This window comes from Arachis duranensis, chromosome 9 (genome assembly GCF_000817695.3).
Source record: "Arachis duranensis cultivar V14167 chromosome 9, aradu.V14167.gnm2.J7QH, whole genome shotgun sequence".
Classification (NCBI taxonomy): domain Eukaryota; kingdom Viridiplantae; phylum Streptophyta; class Magnoliopsida; order Fabales; family Fabaceae; genus Arachis; species Arachis duranensis.
The window spans coordinates 88,346,882-88,361,998 of record NC_029780.3 but is presented as its reverse complement, the minus strand read 5'-3'; positions in this window follow the sequence as shown (position 1 = coordinate 88,361,998).

The following is a 15,117-nucleotide window of genomic DNA, read 5'->3' as shown; positions in this document are numbered from 1 at the left end:
TCAAGAATAAATATAAACTGGATTTCACTAATTCAAATCACAAAATAAAGTACAAGTAAACTTGCAGAAGAAAATAGCTCATGAAAGCCAGGAACAAAGAATCGGGCATCAAACCCTCACCGGAAGTGTATACATTGTAATCACTCAAGTGTTTAAGGTTCGATCTCTCAATTCTCTACTAATCTTATTTTCTAAGGCTTGTTTTTCTTCTACCAATCAACAAAGAATTAATGCACAGATACACATATCAAGAGGTCTTTTAAGGGTTGTAATTGGGTTAGGGTCAAGGTAGGATTGTATTTGGCCAAGTGGAAATCTGAATCCTTAGTTAACCTAAACTTTTCCCACCTAACTTAAGACAATCCATGTAATCACAATATAAAACCTAACCATCCATTAACCATGTTTTCCACATATTCATGCATCCGAATTTGAGTACAACTCATATGCATTGCTTTCACCATTTACTTTGGGGCATTTTGTCCCCTTTTTATTATTTGCTCTTTTTTTCTTTTATTTTTCTCTTTTTCTTCCTTTTTTATTTTATTTTTTTTTCTAATTTTCTCAATGCATAAGATTAAATTATTGAATGCATGAACATGTCCTAAATATTTCTTTCACATTTTCATAAAGATATACAACACCCAATTCTTAAACCAAACGTTTCCAAACCCACTTTTCCCCACACTTAATTCGAGAGCACTCTCACTAATCTAAGCTAACAAAGGATTCAAATTAGGGACATTATTGTTTTTCGGTTAGAGTTAATGATGTGCTAAAATAAAGAACAAATGGGGTAAAATAGGCACAAATTGGTTTGCAAAGGATAATGAAAGGTTAAGGCCATATGGGTATGTAAGCTTAGTGAAACAAGGCCTCAATCATATAATTATATGCATACATTAAACAATAGAAATATAGAATCAAGCAAGACAAAGATCACAATTTTAGAGAGAACAATACACACCAAAAATTAAAATATTGGTTGATAAAATCCAACCAATCAAATAGGCTCAAAAACTCACAGGTTTTGTGTGTTCGAGCTCTAAACCATGTTTCAAAATAATATTTCTTCAAACAAGTTTTTCAAAAAGTTTAATTCAAATTAGTGAAATGCTATAAAAAGTTTATTGAAAAAGAAAATATTACTTCAACCAAGTGGTAAAATATGCACAAAATCAAACAAACATGCAAATGCAACAACTAATTTAACAAAGAAAATTAAAATTGGTGTTAAAATATGAAGTAACTAACCCATGGAAATCGGTATCGACCTCCCCACACTTAAAGATTGTACCGTTCTCAGTGCATGTTGAGATGTGCAAGTGGACAGGCTGCTACAACTGATGCTTTTCTCCAAAGATTGTGCAGATGGACTTGTTTGTTACCCCATATAGAAGCTTTTCCTTTCCCTTCCTCAGTGGCCATCCTAAAAGAAGAGGAAAAGAAGAAAAGTAACCCAGAAACAAAGATAGAAAACAAATAAAATATGGGTGTTAATGCCAAATAATAAAGGTCTCAATTACATGGTAGCTACAACATGCAAGTGAGAAAACAGTAGAAGCACATGGCAAATTAAGAGTGCAAAAATTTACAACAATGGGGGAAGAGTGTGGGCAATGAAAGACAGTGTAAATGATAGCAATGCAAATAGAATGCAAGTATCATAAAAGATTAGCATTGACTTATGAATAATAATACCCAATCAGAATAAAACAAGTCATGAAGCAGCAAAAGAATACCAGAAAAGATACAATAGTTGAAAAAGAAAATTTAACACCAATTGAAAAATAATAAATTTAGAAAAGAAAATAAAAATATGCACGAAATTAAAATGTAATGAACGAAAGTATGCAAATAAATTAAGTAAAATAGAATGAGAGTGAAGAATGAGAAGTGAAAGAAAGGAAGAAGAAGTAAGGAAGAAAGGAGGAAGAAAAAATTAGGATTGGGGAAGAAAAGATAAGATTTTTTTTTACGCTGATCTGGATAAGTTATGTGGCGCAGGCGACGCGGACGCGTGGAAAACGCGTTCGCATGAGTTGCAAAATTTTTTTATGAGGCGTACGCGTGGGGCACGCGTACGCGTGACTTGATTTGTGCCATTGGCGCGAGATCAGCGTCGCGGTCGCACAACTTTCTGTTTCGTTTGCATATTGCTAAAATTTAGGGTGACACGCACGCGTGAATGGCCTGACTTTCAAAAATGACACGGACGTGTGGGGCACACGTTTGCGTGGTAGGGCTTGTGCTTCTAGCATGGTTCCAGCCGCACTCCATCATAACTTGCTGCCATACACCCATTTACGTCGATTTCGTGGGGTCACGCGTGCGTGTGGGTAACGCGCACGCGTGGAAGGCTAGTTTCACAAATGATGCGGACGCTTCAGGGACGCGTATGCGTGGACACGTTGGTGCCTAAGGCGCGCCTCCAGCCACGCTCCCGCATGACTTTCTATTCATTCTTCCTTGTTGTCGCATGCACATATGACGTGGACACGTCAGCGACGCTGGCGCGTTGCGTGCTCTTCGTTTTTTTTAATCTGAAGAATGCAGAATGCAGATGCTGACATGATGAATGAGCACTAATAAAAATGGGATAAAATAAAACTAAGATGAAAACAAAGTAAAATAAAACTAAAACTGGAAAAGAATGATCATACCATGGTGGGTTGTCTCCCACCTAGCACTTTTAGTTAAAGTCCTTAAGTTGGACATTTGGCTAGCTCCTTGTCATGGTGGCTTGTGCTTGTATTGATCCTTGAATCCCCACCAATGTTTGTAATTCCAATGGCCTCCGGGATCCCAAACTAGGCGCACACAGTCGTCAAGAAATCTAAAGTAAGTGACAAGGCCCCAAGAGTATTGATTGCTTGAATGAATTCCGGGATCCCAAACCTTGCTTTTGCACCCGTCTTCTTGTTGATTATCATGATTCCATCTGGGTGGCATGCAATTGAAATTCTCACTAAGGCATCCAAATAACTTCCTAGACCCATTCAATTGAGCTTTACACCAAACCTTGCATTTCAACTTGGAGCATACAACCATGTTGAACCTTGCTTGACAACTCTAACCACTAACCATCTTCCTCTTGCTCTTAATGCCACAAAGAGCTCTAAGTTGACCATCTGTCTCTAGAAGCACATATTCAAGTGGGAAAGTAAAGGTTAAGGATAAGAATTTTACCCACTTGAATGTTGTATTGGACGGTAATGGCTTTGGGAGATGTGTTTCTAATGATCTTGCAAGCTCCACTCCCTTGTGCTCTTCTTTGACATCTTCTACCTCTTTGCAAGCTTCTTCAATACGAACCTCTTCCTCTTGGTAGCTTTCTTCCAATTCGATTTCTTCTTCATTGTTCACCAAGAGCATGGGAGGTTGTGCTTCTTCTTCTTTAAACTCCATATCAAGTCCAATGGGAGAGGATTCAAATGTAGATAAGAATTCATTAATGATTGAATCCATCTCTTGATCGTCCCATTCAAATTCAACCATGATATGCCTTGGAGGTTGTACACCCTCCTCAACATTAAATTCAAACATCTTTGAAGGAGGCTCTATAACTTGACTTTCCCATGGAGGTTCAGCATCTCCTAAGTCTTCAACCACCTTTTCCTCTTCAACGATTACGACTTCCTCCAATTGTTCTAATACAAAGTCATGCTACTCATTGTCCACCGGAGTTTCTAGCTTCTCCTTCATGCTGCGTTCTTCAGCAGATTCTCCACATGAAGCCATGGGGGTTCCTTGAGTATCCGAACGTCAGGAAGCTAATCGATTTACTACCTTGGTTAAGGCAGTCGCGAATTCTAGTGCATCCATTTTCATCTTTGCTTGCCCTTGAAGAAGACCACGAAGGATGTCATCCATTGGAGATTGGGGTAGATATGAGGGTTCATTACTTGGGAGGAAGGATTCATAATAAGAGGGTAGTTCCTCATGATAAGGATGTAGTGGTTCATCACTTTCCATCTTTTCCACTTGTTGCACCACACACTTCAGTTCCTTGTTCTCAAATTGAGATTCTATAGCCATGAGAGCTTCGAGTGTCATTCGGCTTACCGCTCGATCCAATTGACGAAGGGTTGCTTGAAATTGATCCACTGTTTCCTTGAGACGATCTCTTGACTCTTGTTCTGCTTGGATATCATAAGTAGGACTATAAGGCTCTTGGATTGATGGATATGGATACGGTGTATATGGAGGTGGTGGTTCTTGGGAATAATTGGGTTGGAATTGGGGTGGTTCTATGTATGGTTCGTTTGACTCATAGTGTGGTTGTTATGGTGGATGTGGATTAGGGTCATATCGGGGTGTTTGGTGGTAAGGGGCTTGTGAGTATGGTGGTTCAAAGCTATCTTGAGGAGGGGGTTCATAGGCGTATGGTGGTGGTTGTTGATAATCAAAAGAGCGCTCACCATGGCCAGTATCTTGATATGCTTCTTGGAATGGCTCTTGGTCATAGTATGTTGGCGGAGGCTGTTGCCAAGAGGGTTGATCAAATCCCTGTGGCTCCTCCCACCTTTGATTCTCCCATCCTTGATGCATGTTCTTATTGTAATCTCCTCTTTCTGCAACATGATTATAACCAAACTCATAGCCAAAGGGGTGAGAGTTTATAGTAGTAAGAGAAAATAAAAACAAAACTAATAAAAATAAGCAACAAAGTCCTGAAACTAACAAAAACTAACAAACAAGCAAAAAAGTAAATATTTACAATAACCAATAATAAGGCACACGTTTGCAATTTCCCGGTAACGGCGCCATTTTTGACGAACGAATTTCTATCGGTAAAGAAATTCACAAATATAATTGCGTTATAAGTATAGTTTCTAAACTAACAGAGAATCCTTTCGTATAAAAATTTTGTTTGTCACTTAAGCAAACCCAATAAAAATAAATAACCGAAGTATTCAAACCTTGGGTCGTCTTCTCAAGGAATTGTAGGGAAGTATGATTTATTATTGGTTATGGAAAAAGATATATTTTATTTTGGATTTTTGAAATAAGGAACAAGTAATTTAAATGACAAGAAAAATAAATTAATAATTAAGAAAACTCTTGGCAAGGTATGAAAATTAGAAGTCATATCCTAGTTATCCTTATCAAGTGTGATGAGAATTGCTCGTTGCTCCCACTTAGTCAACCTCTAACTATGAAGGTAAGTCAAGTGGATAAATCAATATGAATCCTCAAGACCTAGTCAATTCCCAAAGAAAGACTAGAGTTAGTGGAATTCAAGTCAATTAGTAACTTCCAATTATCAACCAACAAAAGAGGTTGATAACTCAAGAGTCTCTAATTACTCAACCAAAGGCAAGAATATAGAAAGCTAAATAAAAATCATATATCTGAAATACCTCAAATTATATTAAATAGAAAGTTAGATTGAACATAGGAATCCATAAACCAAATTGACAACATCAAGTAATCAACTAAAGTAATAGAATAAATAAAAGTAGAAGAAAATATAAAGTAAAGTAAAGGAATATTAAACCTGAAATTGAAAAGACGAAGAAATTCTAATCCTAAATCCTAATCATAAATCCTAAATCACAAGAGAGAGGAGAGAGCCTCTCTCTAAAAGCTACATCTAAAAACCTAAAATTATGAATTACCAACTTTTTTATGAATGGATGCATTCCCCCACTTTATAGCCTCTAATATGTGTTTCTGAGCCAAAACCTGGGTCAAAAACAGCCCAGAAATCGCCCCCAGTGATTTCTGGTTCGTACAGGTCGCTGCAAAGTCATGCAGAAGCGTCGTCCACGCGTTAGCGTGGATTGGGTTTTTTGCCAGATCATGCGTCCGTGTGATCCATGCATTCTTGTCACCTGGATTTGGGGCAGCTATGGCAAATTATCTATTGTTGCGAAGCCCCAGACGTTAGCTTTCTAACGCAACTAGAACCGCATCATTTGGACCTCTGTAGCTCAAGTTATGGTCGAGTTAGTACTAGGAGGTCAGGCTAGACAGCTTTAGCAGTTTTTTCAGTTTCTTGTATTCCTTCCACTTTTGCATGCTTCCTTTCCATCCTCTAAGCCATTCATGTCCTGTAATCCTTGAAATCACTTAATGCACATATCATGGCATCTAATGGTAATAAGAGAGGATTAATATTAGCAAATATAAGGCCAAAGAAGCATGTTCTCAATCATATCACAAAGTTAGGAAGGGAAAATGTAAAACCATGCAAATAGTATGAATAAGTGTGCAAAGTCTTGATAAAAACCACTCAAATTAGCACAAGATAAGCCATAAAATAGTGGTTTATCAACACACACATAAGTCTTGGAATAGGATATATAATGTAACACCCTAACTTTTAGCACCTCATGATCGCACTAAAAGTCCAGGCGTTACCTACCTCTACTCCTTTAATTTCATACTATATTCATTTAATATTGAGCATTCGCGAATATAAACCGGATTTTTAATTAAGAAATCAAAAAGTCTTTACTTTAAACCACTTAATCACATAAGTATATATTCACATAGTATTATATACATATACTTATTCAAAAATTCTCAAATACAAGTTCTACCCTCTAAAAACCAAAACAATAAACGATGAGAGGAAAAATAAAATCTAAAACTAAACCAAATACAAAAAATACGAATACATATATACATAAAGCTCTGTAGTTTGGTCATGGCTTTGTGCCAAGGATTCCTGAACCTGTCGCTGAAAAAGAAAATTTGTAGGGGGTGAGAACATCGTCCTCGCAGGTTCTCAGTAAAAAAATGAATGCCGTGAGAGTAAAGAAATAAAATGCAAATAATTTCTGTATAACTTTAAAATAAATACCTTTATTTAACCTTTAGAATTATTTAAGAATTACTTTAAGTAAATCTTAGTCACGTTACTCAATTTTGAGTTACATTGATTAGTTCTCAATTACAGAAATCAGTTCATAGTCACCTTAAATTCATTAGCTATTCCTCAATTAAATAAATCAGATAGTTCATACATCAATTCTCAGTTACTTTAATTCTTGACATATTCAAGAACCAACAAACACAAGCAAACACACAATACAAACATACAAACAATTCACACATCAAACAAATATAAGGAATTCACAAATAACACAGCACAGCAACACAGGAACACCCAAGCAATTTACACAAATGCATATGATGAATGCCTTTTCTATGCAGGCCATGAGCTCATGGGTTGGTTGTTTACCCGCAACTCAACGTTACCCAGGTCGAACACCAAATATGGTTTCTCACTGAGTCAGTCAAGCACTGGCATTATCATGGGCGAACCCATGTCAGTCAGGATACCGCGACATCATAGATTTATCTGTGTTAGTCAGGCCGAAAATAATAATAATACTAATTCGCTATAGCTTAGAAAAGTGCATTGATAAACTACTATTTTATGGTTTACAATGTGTTTAATTGTGTGGTTTTATCATGATCTTTACCCACTTATTCATATAATTAGCATGCATTTATATTTCCTTCCTAAAATTATTACATGATTGAAAACATGCTTCTTTGGTCTTAATTTAGCTAATCTTAATCCTCTTTTATTACCATTCGATGCCTTGACCTGTGAGTTAAATGTTTCAGGCTTCATAGGGCAGGAATGGCTTAGAAAATGAAGAAGAAGTGTGCAAAGATGGAAGGAATACAAGGAATTGAGGAGATGACCAACGAAAAGCCACGCGGTAGCATGGTTCAAGCGACCGCGTGAAATAGAAGAAATCAGAGTGACGCGATCGCATGGCTCACGCGATCGCGCGGATTGGAAAAGCACAAGTGACGCGGAAGCGTGGACGACGCAAACGCGTGGCAGGGAAAAACGCAAATGACGCGTCCGCATGGATGACACGATCGCGTGACGTGCGCGATCTGCAGAATTACAAAAGTCGCTGACAGAGATTCTGGGCCACATTTTAACCCAGTTTTTGGCCCAGAAACACAGATTAAAGTCAGTGAACTTGCAGAGACTCAGGATGCTTTTCATAATTCACTTTCCATGTTTTAGATGTAGTTTTAGAGAGAGAGGAGCCTCTCTCTCTCTTAGGATTAGGATTTAGGACTTCTCTTAGTTTTAAGAGTGACTCTCGATCCCAGGTTCTTTATTTTTATTTATCCCAATTTAATTTATGAACTCTTCCATGTTACAGATTACTCTTTTAAATTAATGTTATTTGAGGTATTTCAGTTTAATATTGCTTTCTTTTATTTACATGATTATTGCTTCCCATCTAAAGGCATTTTTATTCCAGCAGCTTTAATTTCCTTTCCTTTTGGTCTTGGTTAAGAAATCAGTAACTCAGAAGTTATCCAATTCAACAGCATAATTGATCTTTACTAATTGAACTGAGCTTCAATAATCCCAACCTTTTCTCAGGAAATAAATAGGATTCGAAGGTCAAACTAATTAGTCCCTTGACTTTCCTTTGCTTTAGTAAAGGTTAACTAAGTGGAATTAAGATTCAACTTTCATTAGTGTTGAGAGGGATAGCTAAGTCTGGACTTTCAATTTCTTATACCCTGCCAAGAGATTTTATTGTTATTATTTTATTTTATTTTATTTGTCATTCAACATATTCCCTCCTTACCTCTTAAACCCCAATTTACAACTCATAACCAATAATAAGAACATACCTCCCTGCAATTCCTTGAGAAGACGACCCGAGGTTTAAATACTAGGTTAACAATTTTTAAGGGGTTTGTTACTTGTGATAACCAAAACGTTTGTACGAAGAGATTTCTGTCGGTTTAGAGACTATATCTACAACGCGACTGTTTTTATGAAATTCTTTACTGGCAAAAATCCTAACGTCAAAATGGCGCCATTGCCGGGGAACTGCAAACGTGTGCCTTATTATTGGTTATTGTAAATATTTTTCAAAAAATTATTTTTTCAAATTTCAGATTTTAAAACTTTTATCTTATCTTATCTTTTCTTTTTAAAATCATATCTTTTTCAAAATCTATTCTTATCCTTTTTCAAAAATTATATCTTTTTCAAAATATTTTCTTTTTATTAGTTTTTATTTTTATTTTCTCTCACTATTATGAACTCTCACCCCTTTGGCTATGAGTCTGGTTATAATTATGTTGCAGGAAGAGGAAACTATAATGAAAATAGGCATCAAGGTTGGAACAATCAAAGATGGGAGGAGCCACAAGGATTTGATCAACCCTCATGGTAACAACCACCTCCAATGGACTACCAACAACCGCCACCATATGCTTATGAACCCTCTACTCAACATAACTTTGGACCACCATACTCACAAGCCCCTTTCCACCATTCACCTCCATATAACCCCAACCCTCAACCACCATACCAACCACCTTATGAACCATATGAACCATATATAGAACTACCCCAATTCCAACCCAATTACTCACAAGAACCACCACTTCAATATTCACCATCTCCATATCCACCAATCCAAGAGCACTATGATCCTATTTATGAAAGCCGAGTGCATCAAGAGATAAAGGATCATCTCAAGGAAACAGTGGATCGATGTCAGGCAACCATTCATCAATTAGGGCAAGCAATAATGAGTTAATTAGCTTCCCGACGTTCGGACACTCAAGGAACCCCAGAGCTTCATGTGGATAATCTAATGAAGAACGTAGTATGAAGGAGATACTAGAAACTCCAGTGAACAGTACGGAGCATGACTTTGTACTGGAACAAGTAGAAGAAGCCGAAATTATTGAAGAAGAAGAATTGGTTGAAGACTTAGGAGATTCTGAACCTCCATGGGAAAGTCAAGACATAGAGCCTCCTTCCAAGACGGTTGCAATTGATGCTGAGGAAGGTGTACAACCTCCAAGGCATATCACAGTTAAAGACTTGAAAGAGGTTGATCAAGAGATGGAGATTCAAGAAGAAGAAGCACAACCTCCCATGCCCTTGGAAAGCAATGAAGTTACCATGCCCTTGGAAAGCAATGAAGAGGAGATTGAATTGAAAGAGAGCTACCAAGAGGAAGAGGTTGAAATTGAAGAAGCTTGCAAAGAGGTGGTAATTATCAGAGAAGAGCACAAAGGAGTGGAGCTTGCAATTCCATTAAAAATACCTCCCCCTAAGTTGCCATCATCCTTCACAACATTCAAATGGGTAAAATTCATATCCCTTAGCTTTCTAATTCCACTTGAATATGGGTTACTAGAGATGGATGGTCAACTTAGAGCTCTTTGTGACATTAAGAGTAAGAGAAAGATGGCCAGTGGTAAGAATTGCCCTGCAAGGTTCATTATGGTTGGAAGCTTTAAGTTTAAACGCAAAGGTTGGTGTAAAGCTCAATTGAATGGGTCCAGGAAGCTGTTTGGTCGCTGTAGTGAGAATTCAGATCACCTTTCACCCGGCTGGAAAAATGCAGATCGAGACAAAAACGGGTGTAAAAGTGAGGTTTGGGATCCTGGAATCTGTTCTGACATTTGTCACCCCGGGAGCCTAAGAATCTGTTTGAAGCTTCTTAAGGGCTTTACATGCTTAGTTTGGGACCCCGGAGGCTACTAGAAGTACAAACATTGGTGGGGATTCCTGGATCAATACAAGCACAAGCCACCCTAGCAGGAAGCTCATCAAATGTCCAACTTAAGGACTATAACTAAAAGTGCTAGGTGGGAGACAACCCACCATGGTATGATCGTTCATTTTGCAATTTTAATTTTATTTAGTTTTGTTTGTTTTTTTAGATTTATTTTATTTTATTGAACCTGGAATCATGCATAGAATCCACATTAAGCACTGCATTTGCATCTGCATATTGAAAAAAATGAAAAAAAACACGCACGCGACGCGGAAACGTCGCTGACGCGTCCGCGTCACTAGTGCATTGGGAAGAAAAGAATTGAATAGAGAGTCACGCGAGAGCGTTGCTGGAGGCGCGCCTTTAGCATACTTTGACCCCACGCGACCGCGTCGCTCACGTGATCGCGTCATGTGGAACTTTGGCCTCCCACGCGGCCGCGTGCCATGAGAATCGACGTCAAAAAGGTGCGTGGCCGAAAGTTGTGCTGGAAGTGGGCTGGACTCGTGCTAGAAGCCCAAGCCCTCCCACGCGAACGCGTGCCCCATGCAACCGCGTCGTCTTTTAAAAATGGCCATCCACGCGATCGCATTACGCACGCGACCGCGTCACCCAGATTTTTGGCAAAAAGAGTTTCGAACAGAGAGTTGTGCGACCGCGAGGATGCACTCGCGCCAGTCGCACAAAACAGGCCATGCGTCCGCGTGCCCCACGTGTCTGCGTCACCTGACCTTATTGCGCACCACGCGACCGCATCGCCAGCGTCGCACAACCTATCCAGATTAGTGCCAATTATCTTATCCTTTCTTTTCTAATCCTTACTTCTTCTATCTTTCCTTCTTTCTGCTTTCTTTCTCTTCTTCTTCCCCTCTACTCTTCTATCTCTTTAATTTAATGCATTTATTTGTTCTTTCCTTTTTCTTTTTCAATTCTTTTTCATGTATTTTCATGTTGGTGTTGGAGTTTTATTTGGATAAGTGCCTTATTTTATTTGAGCACGTGGCTACTCGGAGAAGAGATTTGACAATTGACATTTACTTATGGCTCTCATATACATTTGGATTACATTATTTTCATCCCTATTTTAACTTGCACACCCAATGTATTTAGGATTATCATTCACAATTGTCATCATTACACCTACTCTTTAATTTGGCACATTTATTACTTGATGCTTGAGCTATGCTTCTCATGCCTATTATTTGCATGTTTTTACCCTCTTGCATCTAATTATTTTGAACTGCCATTTTTAATCTTTATTGTTGTCTTCCCTACATGTTGTAGCTACCATGTAGATGGACTATCATCTTTCCTTTGGCATTCCTTATCACTTGAATTTCCTTCCTTCCAGTCTTAGTTTTTTGTATTTCACACTCTTCCTTTTTCTTCTTCCTTAGGCATGGGTACCAAGAAAGGAAAAGAGAAGGCCACTGACAAGACACCAGCAAGGAAAGGAACCAAGAGATCTCCAACCAAGACACCTCCATCTACAAGCGTCAGTTGGAGCAACCCGTCCACCTGCACATCTCAGCATGCACCGAGGACGGTGCAATCTTTAAGTGTGGGGAGGTCGATACTGATCTCCATGGGTTAGTTATTTCTTGACTCAACACCAAATTTTTCTATTTTATTTGTTTGTTCATTGTTGCATTTGCATATCTGATTGCATATTTTCTTGATTTTGTGCATATTTTACCACTTGGTTGAAGTAATATTCTCTTTTTCAAGAAATTCTTATAGTATTTCACTAATTTGAATAAAACTTTTTGAAAAACTTGTAAGAAAGAAATATTATTTTGGAACATGGTTTAAAGCTTGAACACACAAAACCAGTGAGATTTTGAGCCTATTTGATTGGTTGCATTTTATCAACCAATATTTTATTTTTGTGTGTGTTATTCTCTCTAAAATTGTGATTTTTGTCTTGCTTGATTCTATATTTCCATTATTTGATGTATACATGCACTTATATGATTGAGGCCTTGTTTTACTGAGCTTACATACCCATATGGCCTTCCCTTCCATTATCCTTTGCAAACCAATTTGAGCCTAATACACCCATTTGTTCTTTACTTTAGCACATTACTAACTCTGAGCAAAAAACAATAATGTCCTTAATTTGAATCCTTAGTTAGCTTAGACTAGTAAAAGTGCTCATGATTTAAGTGTGGGGAAGTTGGGTTTGGAAATATTTGGTTTGAATAATTGGGTGCTGTATATTTTAGTAAAAATATGCAAAATAATGGTTGAGCACATGTTATTGCATTCAATACTTTAATCATATGCATTGAAAAAAATGGTGAAAAAGAAAAGAAAAAAAAAAGCAATTAAGAAAAGGGGACAAAATGCCGCAAAATAAATAGTGAGATCAATGCATATGAGCTGTACTCAAAACTTAGAATGCATAAATATGTAGTAAATACAGTTAATGGGAAATTATATTTTGTATTTTCATTAAATGGATTGTCTTAAGTTAGGTGGGAAAGTTTATGTTAATTAAGGATTCAAATTTTAGTCCACTTGGCCAAATACAATCCTACCTTGACCCTAACCCCATTACAACCCTTGAAAGACCTCTTGATTTGTGTATTGGTGCATTAAAATTTTGTTGATTGTTAGATGAAGAGCAAGCTATAAAAAGCAAGATTAGTAGAGAATTGAGAGAATTGACCCTAGACACTTGAGAGTTATAATGATATACACTACCAGTAAGGGTTCAGTGCTCAATTCTATGTTCCCTGCTTTCATGAGCTATCTTTTTCTTGCAAGTTATTTGTATTATATTTTGTGATTTGAATTAGTGAAATCCAGTTCATACTTGTTCTTGAAAGAATTATTTGCTTTTTCACCAAGAAGGTAGAATCATCTTTGCATGTAGTTGCATTCACATTCATAGGTTGCATTGCATGAGTCTTGCCTTTTCCTACTTATTTATTTGGTCTCCTTGAGTTTAGCATGAGGACATGCTAATGTTTAAGTGTGGGGAGGTTGATAAACCACTATTTTATGGTTTATAATGTGTTTAATTGTGTGGTTTTATCATGATCTTTACCCACTTATTCATATAATTAGCATGCATTTATATTTCCTTCCTAAAATTATTACATGATTGAAAACATGCTTCTTTGGTCTTAATTTAGCTAATCTTAATCCTCTCTTATTACCATTCGATGTCTTGACCTGTGTGTTAAGTGTTTCAGGCTTCATAGGGCAGGAATGGCTTAGAGAATGAAGAAGAAGTGTGCGAAGATGGAAGGAATACAAGGAATTGAGGAGATGACCAGCGAAAAGTCACGCAGTCGCATGGTTCACGCGACTGCGTGAAATAGAAGAAATCAAAGTGACGCGATCGCATGGCTCACGCGATCGCGCGGATTGGAAAAGCACAAGTGACGCAGAAGCGTGGACAACGGGAACACGCGGCAGGGAAAAACGCAAATGACGCGTCCGCATGGATGACGCGATCGCGTGACGTGCGCGATTTGCAAAATTACAAAAGTCGCTGGCAGAGATTCTGGGCCGCATTTCAACCCAGTTTTTGGCCCAGAAACACAGATTAAAGTCAGGGAACTTGCAGAGACTCAGGATGCTTTTCATAATTCACTTTCCATGTTTTAGATGTAGTTTTAGAGAGAGAGGCTCTCTCCTCTCTCTCTCTCTTAGGATAAGGATTTAGGACTTCTCTTAGTTTTAAGAGTGACTCTCGATCCCAGGTTCTTTATTTTTATTTATCCCAATTTAATTTATGAACTCTTTCATGTTATAGATTACTCTTTTAAATTAATGTTATTTGAGGTATTTCAGTTTAATATTGCTTTCTTTTATTTACATGATTATTGCTTCCCATCTAAAGGCATTTTTTATTCCAGCAGCTTTAATTTCCTTTCCTTTTAGTCTTGGTTAAGAAATCAGTAACTCAGAAGTTATCCAATTCAACAGCATAATTGATAATCGTTATCTTGCTAATTGAACTGAGCTTCAATAATCCCAACCTTTTCTCAGGAAATAAATAGGATTCGAAGGTCAAACTAATTAGTCCCTTGACTTTCCTTTGCTTTAGTAAAGGTTAACTAAGTGGAATTAAGATTCAACTTTCATTAGTGTTGAGAGGGATAGCTAAGTTCGGACTTCCAATTTCTTATACCTGGTGGACGAAATTGTGATCTACGTTCTTTGGATTTTGAATGAAAGCTTTATTATGGCACTGATTGAATTCACAACTCCGTTCAACTAATCAGCAAGTGTACTGGGTCGTCCAAGTAATAAACCTTACGTGAGTAAGGGTCGATCCCACAGAGATTGTTGGTATGAAGCAAGCTGTGGTCACCTTGCAAATCTCAGTCAGGCAGATTAAAGGGTAATTGTGATTATTGGAATAAATAATAAAAAGGAATAATAAACGGGATAGAATACTTATGCAGATTCATTGGTGGGAATTTCAGATAAGCGGATGGAGATGCTGTAGAGCCCAAGGACGCCTGCTCTCCTACTGCTTCTACTCAATCCTTCTTACTCCTTTCCATGGCAAGCTTTGTATAGGGGTTCACCATCAACTGTGGCTACTTTCAATCCTCTCGGGAAAATGTCCTATGCGGCT